We start from the raw sequence: 12,295 nt of genomic DNA, 5'->3' as shown, positions 1-12,295 counted from the left end.
CAACAGGGAATCTTGACAACCATGCTACAGGCAGGGCCGGCTCCAGGCACCAGCTGAGCAAGCAGGTACTTGGGGCGGCCAAGGGAAAGGGGCGGCACATCGGTCTCTTCGGCAACAATTCGGCAGAGGGTCCCTCGGTCCCTCTCGGAGGGAAGGACCTGCCACCGAATTGCCGCCGAAGAAGAAAGTGGCGTGGTGGAGCTGCCACGGATCGCGATCGTGGCATGTTTCCCCCCCCTGCCGCTTGGGGTGGCAAAAACCCTGGAGCCGGCCCTGGCTACAGGGTTTATCAACCCTGCACTGGGCAAACAAAGGCGACTCCGCTCAACACGTTGAGACCCCGTGACAGGGCCAGACTTTTAGCATGCCTTTTCGTACTTGCCCCTACTCATATTGTTATCTCCATGTCTTTCTTCTTTGGCCTAGGTGTTTTCCAGTTTCTCTCTATTTTATCCGTCTTTGTGGCCTTATTCATTTGACCTGTCAAACTGACTCACTTGTTTTTCCATACTGTTATCTATAGATAGTTGGCTACTCCCACAGTTTCTGTTTACCCAGTTTCTTACCTGGGATTCCAATACTTTGATTCTCTTAACACTTTGTTGGCAACTTCTTACCTGTATTCAGTCTGGTTTTCTAGAGCTTGCTCAGTAAATGACCATATGCTTTTAAGTATCTTTCCATGCTATTGTTATATTAGACATATAGATTATATATTAGCATTTAGCTTTGTCAGGGTTTTGCTGAGAAGTCATGTGGCTAAGAGGCTAAGACTTCGTTCTGCCATACTGGTGACAAGAGTTTTATTTATAGTATAGTTCATCTTTAAATAATAAGTCAGAGTACATTTATATCCTAATTCTGGTGATTTTTACTTTTTATCCTATTTAATATAACAGTAATTGTTGCTACATGTAAGAGATTTAAGAAGCTCAATCTCTTTTATTTATAAAAGAGAAGGCTAAGAGGTGACCTGATCGTAGTCTATAAGTACTTATACAGGGAGAAGATTTCTGATAGTAGAGGGCTGTTTAATCTAGCAGACAAAGGCATAGCAAGGTCAAACAGCAGAAAGCTAGACAAATTCAAACTGCAAATAAGGTGCATATTTTTATCAGTGAGGTTAAATAACTAATGGAATAACTTCCTGGGGATGGGGTGGATTTGAAGTATTTCAAAAATCAAGATTAGATGTCTTTCTAAAAGATACGCTGTAGTTCAACCAGAAGCTATTAGACTTGACACAAGGAGTACTGGGTGAAATTCTATGGCCTGTGCTCTACAGGAGATCTTAATGTTCCATTCTGGCCTTAAAAGCTATAAATCTAACATCTGAGCATCAGGCAGCGGAAACCGTTTCTAAATCCATAATCCCTGGCACTGAGGACCTAGCTACCAAAAATAACCCCAGCATCAACAGAATGTAGTATATAATATACTTAACATTGCTAAGATGTTTAACCAAATACAAGCAAAATGTAATAAATTAATTGAAGTATATAATATGAAGGCAAGAGGAAAATTGTGTTGGTAGAGAAATTTGTACTATTTATGGGAGTTGTGTAAAGTACAATAACCAATTCATTAGGGGATATTAAAAAAGGAAAATAGCCTAACTTTATTAGCAATTAATATTTAGCTAAGTGGTATTGTCCTTAGTGTATAACGAAAACAGTGGTAAACTGGAAAAGTGTTAAATTGTGTGGATAGATCCCCTTTTGGTACCATTCATAATCTGGGGTCAGTGGCACCTCATCCTAATCGAGGCAAATTATTCAAAACAATCTTGCTCAATGTTTGGTTCCATATATACCAATATTTGATCCTGACACAACAATATTTAACAAGTTAGCTAATGTCCATTCAGTAGGTTATCTGGAAGACATCATCTACAAGGAACAGCTAGATCTACCTCAGCTACTGGTGTATCACGTAGCAATGCAAATCTAAAGAGCGCTGCATGTGGCTTGTTGTGCCAGAAACAATCTAACATTATAACTTCAGTGGCCACAATGATTCGTTCCAGTACAACGAGACAGAGAAGCTAGCTGCTCCTCTCTCCGGCCTGGTGAAGCTTACCACATGGCGACAGACAGCAGTAAGGGTAACATATAATATGAATGGACAGTACTGTGTTGTAACCAATTACAAGTGAGAGCTCCATATGTAAATTTCTTGTAATGTCACTACTCCAATTTTGTGTTTTCCTCCTCATGTACGTAACACTGTAGGATACACTATAATTAATGCCTACCCCAGTTTTTCTACATGAATCTATTGTCCAAAGGGAGTCCCAATGTCAGGGTGAAGTTGAAGCTTACTTACCAGGTTTTAACGTATGTATTAATTCACTTACTTTACATTTTAAAACGTTACTAGATTGGAAAGACACACGTGTTAGTCAAATTAGCAAGGACTCGCAGAAGGCAAAACTCGCCTTAAATGCCACGATGGGGAACTTAAAATACAGATTTCCCACACTTGGATAGAAGTTGCATTTAAAGCTTTGTTTGTGTTACAAGGTGCATTAAATTTAGCTGTGTTAATTATGTAGTGCTGCTCATGCAGTTTGGTAAAACACTTTAAATTACATATAAAGATCCTGTCACCGGGGCCACCGCTGCTCCCCAGCTCCAAGCATTCGCTGCCACGCCCAGTCTCAGTCAAGGAGATTTATTCTTTTATGACAAACGTTAAAGAAACAGAATGCAGTCTTTAGTCAATACCTGGCCCCCAGACTTCAGGGCCACTCTTCCCAGGAGTCTCTGGCACACCAGGTCCTGGCAGCTTCCTTGCCTCTGCCAGCTCTGCTCTGCTTGTGGAGCTGCAGTCATAAGGTTGCTTCTTTGAGCCCCTGGCCCCCTTGCTCCTTTGACCCACCACAGGAATTAGCTCCACTCCAGTGTGGCCTTTGCTGCCCAGGGTTCAGCCTATCTCAGTTCTTCCTCTTCAGCTGCCTACTAGCTGTCCTTTATAGGCCTAGGTGTAGCCCAGCCCTCTTTAACTGGCTGGATTAGGTTCACCTCACCTGCTCCAGTCCAGGGGAGCTGGGCTCAGTCTATCCAGAGACCAGCTACCCTGTGACAGGCCCTCACCACTGCTCCATATATTAGTCTGGCAAAGGTGTCTCTTTAGCTATAATAATTATCAAGGTGATAAGGTGGGGGCCTGTTGACTAATATATGTTGGTTATCAGATATACATATATTAATAATATGTATTATCCGCACCATATTTATATTAGCATGCATTAAGCACAAATATTATAGCACAACATATAGCCTACATTGGCCTATGACTTCTATATAACCCAGCTCACTTATGCTAAGTAGCCAATAATCCCTTGCATTCACTGAAAGAAGTTTTGGCCTGAGCAAAAAGGGAAGCTGTCAAGGTCAGGACAGATGAATGCTTTACCATAGAAATAGAAAGGGAGTTACTCTCACAGGCCTGTATAAGAATGTCCCAAAGGAAAAGAGCAAGATATATAATTGTTCTACCCTAGTACAAACCTAGGAGGTGCCTTCATGCCCTTTGGCACCTAAAATGCATATGTTCAGATCAAGGAGATAACGTGTACCCTGAGGTACCAGAAAAACAAGGTAGAAAGCTAGTTGGTTAAATCTAGTTTCAGATGACGCACTCAGTACCTTTTACTGTAAACAGGTAGGGTATAAAATAATGGCTTTAGGAGTACACCTTCTGTGGAAGGTGAAGGTAACAAAGCTGCATAATATGGCTTCCCAGAGATTGGCATCATATAGAACCTTTTTTTCTGTACGATATTATTATTATTGTGTTATAATAAGAACCCGGATGGACGTCGATTTGTTTTGAAATATACTCAAGAGACCAAATAACCAAAGTGTAACCAAGTAATTGACTATACATTGCCTATAAAGTGACAATTTATCAACAATCTGCATATTAGAAACCTGGCTTCTGTTTCTCAGCTCTGCAAGACTGACCTTGGGTAATACTTCAGATATTTCTTCTTCTGTAAAATTTAAGCTTATAATTTGGCTAAATCTGACTGGATCATCTTGGAGACAGCATAAGATACCTGTTTGACCCTAGGACTCTGCCTCTACCACATTTCAAGTTACTGCTGCAACCTACTGAGCTTGTCTAAAATCTGCCAGAAAAAAATTAACAATGGAAAAACTACCTATTTCCCCTAATCTTATTCTCAAAAATGGTTGTTCTGGTTTTGCTGAATCTTTAAAAAAATACAATTAACCTGAGGCAGAGACTGAGCAAGGAAAATTTCATCCCAGGCAAAATTATAAGGAATTGAAAACAAGGCCTCTGTAATGGGAAGTGCTAGGTAGCCTTATCAGCGCCTCCTATATCATAGGGTTACATTCCTCCTTGGTGTAACTTCAGTGAAATTGAGGTTGAATTGGGTTCATAAGATCTGGAGACTATAGAATTGGGCTCATAATGTCTACAGCTGTAACCATAACATTTCCTTAGGGAGCTAGTGAAAATTCAGGTTGTAATGTGGGTACTATTCTAAGAGAAGTTTCTTTTAGAATCATAGAATATCAGGGTTGGAAGGGACCTCAGGAGGTCATCTAGTCCCACCCTCTGCTCAAAGCAGGACCAATTCCCAACTAAATCATCCCATCCTTTCTCAAGAGCCTCCTGGGGCTGCTGAGCCACTCTATTTTCTTTTGACTCTATTGCTTCAGTTGTCACAAGGTTCGAAAACTGACCTGGTAATTCATTCTGAACAGTAACATGATTTGCATAATGACAACTGCGGGGGACACTGAGCCAGCCTGTTCTACTGGAATTCTGCATACCACAGGGTGACGTTCAGCCTATCCCATACCAAGATTCTCAGGAACCTGACTGGTGCTCCAGTAACAACTCAAATAAATCAGAAAAAAAATTCACAGTCCCACTGACCATGCCCCCATTCCACCTTGATCATATGTCTCCCTGTTGTATGCATAATTCCACTAGAATAGCTAGTTCAGTGTCACCTGCAGGTGCCATTATGCAAAACACATTATTGGTCAGAATGGATCATCATGCTCATTATTTGACTGGAAGCACGTATATTCCATGGTCTACAGGTAAGCCAAAATCCTGCACAATCTAACAATAATGTACTTTGTAGCTGAATATATATATATATATATTCAGGCTGGCTCAACTAGCTATATATATAAATAAATAAAGGGTAGGGGATTTCTTCATTTAGCTTAAATAGTCTATGTGGGGGGAGGTGGTGGTGGAAAGGAGGGGGGCAGGGAGCTCTCTTTTCACCAATCTCTATGACCTCTTCAGCAATGACTGAAACTGAGTATGAAGTCAATGAGACTACTCATGTGAGTAGCTGTTCACTTATTCTAGTCTATTCTGGTTCTTAGCCCTCCTCACTGTAGTATCAGAATGCTTTCTGGCAGTGCATTACGTGATGTGATTAATGTCTGTCACACGTGGTTCATTCTTTTTCCCTCCACTCTCCAGAGGGAAATTGTGGAATGGAGGGGACGGGTTTAAAATGTCTCTTTTAACTAAACAATTTAGTATGTTATATGTACACTGTACTATGTGTTTATATTGGAAAGGCTGAAGGAATGCACTTTGCATTTGGGGTAGAAGGTAGTGAAGTCTGTGATGGTTCCTGTGAGAGTTTGTTTTACATTCTCTGACTGTCTCTAAGAACCCCTGTTCCCTGCACAGATGAGCTTTAACCTTGCTGTAGAAAAATGGAAGAAAGGGATTCACAATCTGATCCTTTGATCTTTGTGGCATGTAGGGATGTTGTGAAATTTCTGAAGTATGGAGTAGTGGGTTTAGTTCTATGCATGTCCCATCCCTTGCCCAGCTTAGCTGTTTCAATTTCCTCTTTCTTGTGGTAGCTTGTTGAAGACGATCTGTAAGATGACCTATTTCCCTTCATGCCAACTTCAAGAAGAGGGAATGCATAGCTTGGGAAGAGAATACCACTAGCAAGAGGTCACTAATGCTTCTTGTGCCAATGAACTCATTGTACTTTAGCTTGCCTACCCAATGCACACTGGAGAAGAGCCTTTTTCTAGTCTGAAGGTCAGAACTTGTGCTGCTGCTGTTACAGCTGCTTCTCTAGGTTCCACTTCTGGATCATCAAGATAGCCTTGGGGATGGTTCTCAAAGCAAGTGGAAATACTGAGAACCATGGAACTGAGGTTGTATGGTACCATTAGGGTGAAACTTGTACCACTCCACAAGGGACAGCAAGATGATAAAGGTAGCAGTTTGCCTGGAGTATATGAAATGATACAAGCAGCCTGGAGCCTTCAGTGTGATCAAGATGGGTATTTATATTCACAAGCTGTAGGCACACCTGTAGGGGTGACAGGTCCTTCACAGGCATCATCATTATCATCATCACCACCATTATTATTATCTTACACTTTAAATTGTTTGTATTTCAACTCCCTGGTGAGATAAGTCATGTCCCCATTTTACGAATGTGGAAAAGGAGGCACAGAGAGGCTAACCATGTTATCCAAAGCCACATAGTGAGTCAGTGGAAGGGACAGAAAATGAAACTAGGAATACTGACAGCCTGAACTCACCACTGTACCACACTGCTAAACAAACTATGACTAATAACATGACCTATGAAGGAAGGCTGAAAGAACTGGGTTTCTTTAGTTTGGAAAAGAGAAGACTGAGAGGGGACATGATAGCAGTTTTCAGGTATCTAAAAGGGTGTCATAAAGAGGAGGGAGAAAACTTGTTCACCTTAGCCTCTGAGGATAGAACAAGAAGCAATGGGCTTAAACTGCAGCAAGGGAGGTCTAGGTTGGACATTAGGAAAAGGTTCCTAACTGTCAGGGTGGTTAAACACTGGAATAAATTGCCCAGGGAGGTTGTGGAATCTCCATCTCTGGAGATATTTAAGAGTAGGTTAGCTAAATGTCTATCAGGGATAGTTTAGACAGTATTTGGTCCTGCCATGTGGGCAGGGAACTGGACTCGATGACCTCTCAAGGTCCCTTCCAGTCCTAGAATCTATAATATATGTAGATGATGGCCATTAGCTTATGCTCACTCTTTCCTAATCGTTCCCTGACTATTAGCCTTGTGAATAGACGTATCTCTATAACGCAATACCTCTAATGCCTTGTTAACTCCATCCTGGCTCCTTTTCCAAGATGGTTTGCACACCATATCCATTATGTACCTTACCCAATAGTATGCCATCTGTCTTTGCTCTGTCCCAAGTTATTGATGAGCAGTTTATTCTTCCTTCTTTAAAGGCATTTTCATTTTTGCTTCTCACCTCCTTATCCACTTGCCTAGTCCCACCTGTAGCATATTCCTATTACACATTTATTTGTTTTCTAGCAATGGAGAGTCCTTTTTATTTTCATGTTCTCAGATTTGTCTTCTGCCTTTCTTTGTCATGCTGTACAAAGGTATTTTGCTCCCTGCTTTCACTCTTGCTTCTTTTAAATAGCTAGTTATTTCTTTTTCTTAAGTGTCCTCTCAGTTGGAATTAATTCGCACACTCCTAGCATGTTTCATTATAGCCTGTGACATTATTGTCATTGTTCCATGCATGCACTTACAGTTCCTCTATTAATGCTCTTCATGCATTTTAATGCCTCCTAACAAAGTGTACCAGTTATCTTCCATGCTGTCTTTCCTGATCTTCATATAGCCCTCCTGCTTACTGTCTTCATCTCTCTGTGGGTTATCTGTTTTCCTTTGGCTTTGACACTGTTAGCAGATCAAGGCTGGTTCCAATGGATGGACCAAGTGCTCTCCAGTTCGCTTAATTTTAAACAGATAGCAGGTTATTTTCCTAAGCGCTTGAATCACTTCTCTTTGCTCTGCCTGATGCATGTGTATCAACCCCTCTCTTTCCTCTTATGTTTTCTATGCATCCACCCTTTACAGCTGCCTCTTTCCCGATAATTAGAGCCCTACCAAATTCAGAGCCATGAAAAATGCGTCATGGACCATGAAATCTGGTCTTTTTCTACCTTTACCCTATGCTATACAGATTTCACAAGGGAGACCAGTGTTTCTCAAACCAGGGGTCCCAACCCAAAAAGGGGTCCCAATGTTATTGTGGGGAGAGGGGTCACGGTATTGCCACTCTTACTTTTGTGCTGCCTTCAGAGCTGGGTGGCCAGAAAGCGGTGGCTGCTGGCTGGGCATCCAGCTCTGAAGGCAGCACCCCACCAGCAGCAGCACAGAAGTAACAGTGGCAATACCATACCATGCCACCCTTACTTCCAGTCTTCAGAGCTGGGCGGCCAGAGAGTGGCGGCTGCTGGCCAATGGCCCAGCTCTGAAGTCAACAGCTCAGAAGTAAGGATGGCAATACCATACTGTGGCGGGTTGGATCACAGAAACCCTCTTGGGAACTGCCAACTGATGTGCCAAGACTACTTCTGCCCCTGCTTTCCCTGCCAGCTTGGGACTCCAGCACCCTGTCTTGTTGAGCCAGACATGCCAGTCTGCTCCAACACAGACCGAGGGTCTGAATCACGTGCCCCAAAGCTGCAGACTTAACTGAAAGCAACTTAAGAAGTGTTCCTGTCTTTAACACTCAGATGCTCAACTCCCAATGAGGTCCAAACCCCAAATAAATGCGTTTTGCCCTGGATAAAGCTTATGCAGGGTAAACTCAAATTGTTCACCCTCTATAACACTGATAGAGAGATATGCACAGCTGTTTGCCCCTCCCCAGGTATTAATACATACTCTGGGTTAATTAATAAGTAAAAAGTGATTTTATTAAATACTGAAAGTAGGATTTAAGTGGTTCCAAGTAGTAATAGACAGAACAAAGTGAATTACCAAGTAAAATAAAATAAAACACGCAAATCTAATCCTAATACAGTAATAAAACTCAATACAGATAAACTCTCACCCTCAGAGATGTTTCAATAAGTTTCTGTCACAGACTGGACGCCTTCCTATTCTGGGCACAATCCTTTCCCCTGGTACAGCCCTTTTTCCAGCTCAGGTGGTAGCTAGGGGATATCTCATGATGGCTGCCTCTTTTGTTCTGTTCCACCCACTTATCTATCTTTTGCATAAGGTGGGAATCCTTTGTCCCTCTCTGGGTTCCCACCTCTGCTTCTCACTGGAAAAGCACCAGGTTAAAGATTGATTCCAGTTCAGGTGACATTGTTGCCGGCACAGGGGCCCGAGGACAGCAACAGCGAGGTTCGGTGCCCGGAGTGCTTCACGCCAATAAACATACCGGGGTGGAGAAACAATCAAAGTTTATTTGAGATCTCAAAGTGGTGCAAGGAGACAGGCAAGTCTCAAATCGAGCACACCAGCAAAAACAGTTTCTCTCTTCTTTATACATTTTACAACTAAGCCCCCCCTCTCTATCACCTCCCCTCTACTCCCCCTCCCCTCTCTACCGAAGGCCTGTTTATACATTTAAGCAACTAAATCATTCTAGGGCTAGAAATCTAGCTTGTTAGTAACTTCTCTCTAAACAGTTATTTGGTCCTGTTTACCCTTAGTTTATTACCCCTTCCCCAGCTAGAAACATGCAAACCTCATCATTATTGTTTGGTACCTGAAATGAGCAAGGTCGTAATTGCTAACTAGCTGTTTACACATTCCAATTCCTGTCCTTGGCTTTTGAGGTCGATTAGAGTTAAACATGGAAGGACAGAGTTTAAACATGGAAGAACTCTGGCTCAGGCAGGCATAGTAACCCCAACAGTTCCCTCCTTTGAGAACACTCAACAAGTTTTTGGCTGAGTTTTCTCATATTCTGTAGACAAGATACGGTTGAGTGCCATGGAGCTGGGGTTCTCAATGAGAGAGAATGCTGGGATTTCTGGGGAACCACCCTCCAGGGTAACCCTGCAGCATGGTGTGGGATTTGGGAGCATACCCAGCAGTTGGAGAGGTTAAACTCTTGGGCAAAGCAAACCTTCAGGGACTCATATGTGTTTGTCTCTAAGTTAGTAGGGATTCCTTTCCATCCCGCATGTGCCTGGGAGGAAACGGAAGTTAACAAGAGGAGTGTCCCTAAGGCAAAGAGCACCACTATAGCAGACCCTGGATCTGAACTCATATTGGGCAGGTGATCCTAGGGCCTAACAATCACAATTCCCCAAATACCCACAAAATAACAATTACCAATAATAAGCAGATTAAAAACAAAAGGGACCAGGCCACCAGGTTAGGCCGGTCCTGTGAAAACAAACACAACCAACGCTCAGAGGTCTTGCAGGGAGTGCGCTGTGACTGGCCAAAGAGATCATAGGGCATTCCCAGCAGACACTATTGTCGTCTGAATAACAGCTTAAGTCTCAAATCGTCACTGGCAGTCTTCTCTGCAGGCTGGACAGTCCACCGTTCAGGAGCAGGCACTGCTTTCAGACGAGAGTGATGAATCCAGTTTTTGTGTCCCTCAACCTTTGCTGCTGTATGGGAAACCAGCAGGACGGTGTAGGGTCCCTTCCACTTCTTGGAGAGGCTCGTCCTTCCAGGTCTGGACGAGTACGGAATCGCCTGGCTGCAAGGAGTGGACAGGGGCATCCAGTGGGAGAGGCTGCAAATCTCTGGTATACCTGTGGAGAGAACAGAGAACAGCAGACAGAGAGCACATGTACTGAGATAAGAAGCCACACCCCATTTCCCACTCCCCTGCCAGAACCGGTGTACCATTCATAGGCCATGCCCTTCCAAACATAATCTCGAAGGGACTGAACCCTAACCTGCCCTTAGGGAGAGCGCGAATGCGGAGCAGAACAAGGGGCAAAGCATCAGGCCACTTAAGGGAAGCCTCTTGGCAAACCTTTGAGAGGTGCTGCTTAAGTGTCTGATTTGTACGCTCCACTACCCCACTGGCCTGTGGTTGCCATGGCGTGTGAAGCTTCCAGGGGATCTGTAGGGCATCCGATATCTTCTGAACGACTTGGGATGTGAAGTGTGTTCCGTTGTCAGATTCCATCCACTGGGGGAGCAATCTGAGCCTTACTCAGTGCCCCTCGATATCCTTGAAGTCCAACAAAGTTCAGGAGGCTCACAGTGGCTTTAAGGCAAGAGGTTAGACCCACTGCAGCAATTAACAAGTCATCCACATATTGCAGGAGGAGGACTTTGTCCTCGTTGTCCCACTCCTCCAAGTCTCTAGCCAGGGCCTGGCTGAAAAGAGTGGGGGAATTTTTAAATCCCTGGGCCAGCACTGTCCAGCAAAGCTGCTTTCTAACCCTCCTTTTGTCCTCCCATTCGAAGGAGAAAATCTCCTGAGACTGGGGGTCAACCGGAATCGTGAAGAAAGCATCCTTTAAATCCAGGACTGAAAAATGGGTGTACTGCCCCCCTATAGAGGCCAACAATGTATACGGATTTGGAACAGGGGGGTGCAGAGTCTTAACCCGCTCATTAACTGCTCTCAGGTCCTGGACCAGCCGGTATGTGCCATTGGGCTTTTGTACAGGCAAGATAGGAGTGTTCCAAGCTGACTGGCATTCTCGAAGTACCCCGCACTTTAGGAACTGGTCTATAGTTTCCTGCAATCCCTCTCTGGCTTCCCTTTTGATCGGATACTGCTTAATTCACACTGGACCTTTTCCTGGCAAGAGCTGAACAGTAATAGGAGTATGATGGGCTGCCTTTCCTGGGATCCCTGATGCCCATACCAGAGGAAAAACCCACTTCTCCCATTGACTCCACTCTGGGGCTTGCATGGCTGAGGGCTCAATTGCAAGTGTCATTATCCAGGCATTCTCTGGAGGTAAGGTGAGGCTTATTTCATCTTGAGTGAAATGCAGGGTGGCACCTAAGCGACAAAGCAGATCCCGTCCTAATAGTGGCGTTGGACAATTGAGGAGGTAAACCAGTCTGTGAGATAGAGTTCTGTTTCCCAAAGCACATTCCGCTGGGGCATATACTGGGCACTTAGTTCCTTTCCCTGTGGCTCCCACCACAGTGAGAGAATCTGCCACAGGCAGCTGAAGGGGTTGGTTTACAGCAGTTCGTGCAGCTCCAGAGTCTATTAAAAAGTCTATGTCTGAATCTCCCACCCGCATTTTTACTCGGGGTTCCGGGGGCAGGATAGTCCGTCTCCCCTGACACCCCTATTCTTGATCCTCCGCTGCCGTCATAGGGGTACCTTCCCTTTCGGGGCACTCATTTTTCCAATGTCCCTCCTTTCGGCATATGGCACACTGGTTACGACCCAGACGCCTTTCCTGTGAGCCAAGGCGCCCACGTCCTCTCATTCCCCGGCCCCTTCCACCTTCCTGAAATCTTCCCCTGCCACCAGCCTGTACTGCTGCAACCATCATTTTCACTTGCCTCT

This window comes from Chrysemys picta, chromosome 1 (genome assembly GCF_011386835.1).
Source record: "Chrysemys picta bellii isolate R12L10 chromosome 1, ASM1138683v2, whole genome shotgun sequence".
NCBI classification, from domain to species: Eukaryota; Metazoa; Chordata; order Testudines; family Emydidae; genus Chrysemys; species Chrysemys picta.
The sequence above is the reverse complement of the archived record's forward strand: the minus strand, read 5'-3'. Positions refer to the sequence as shown.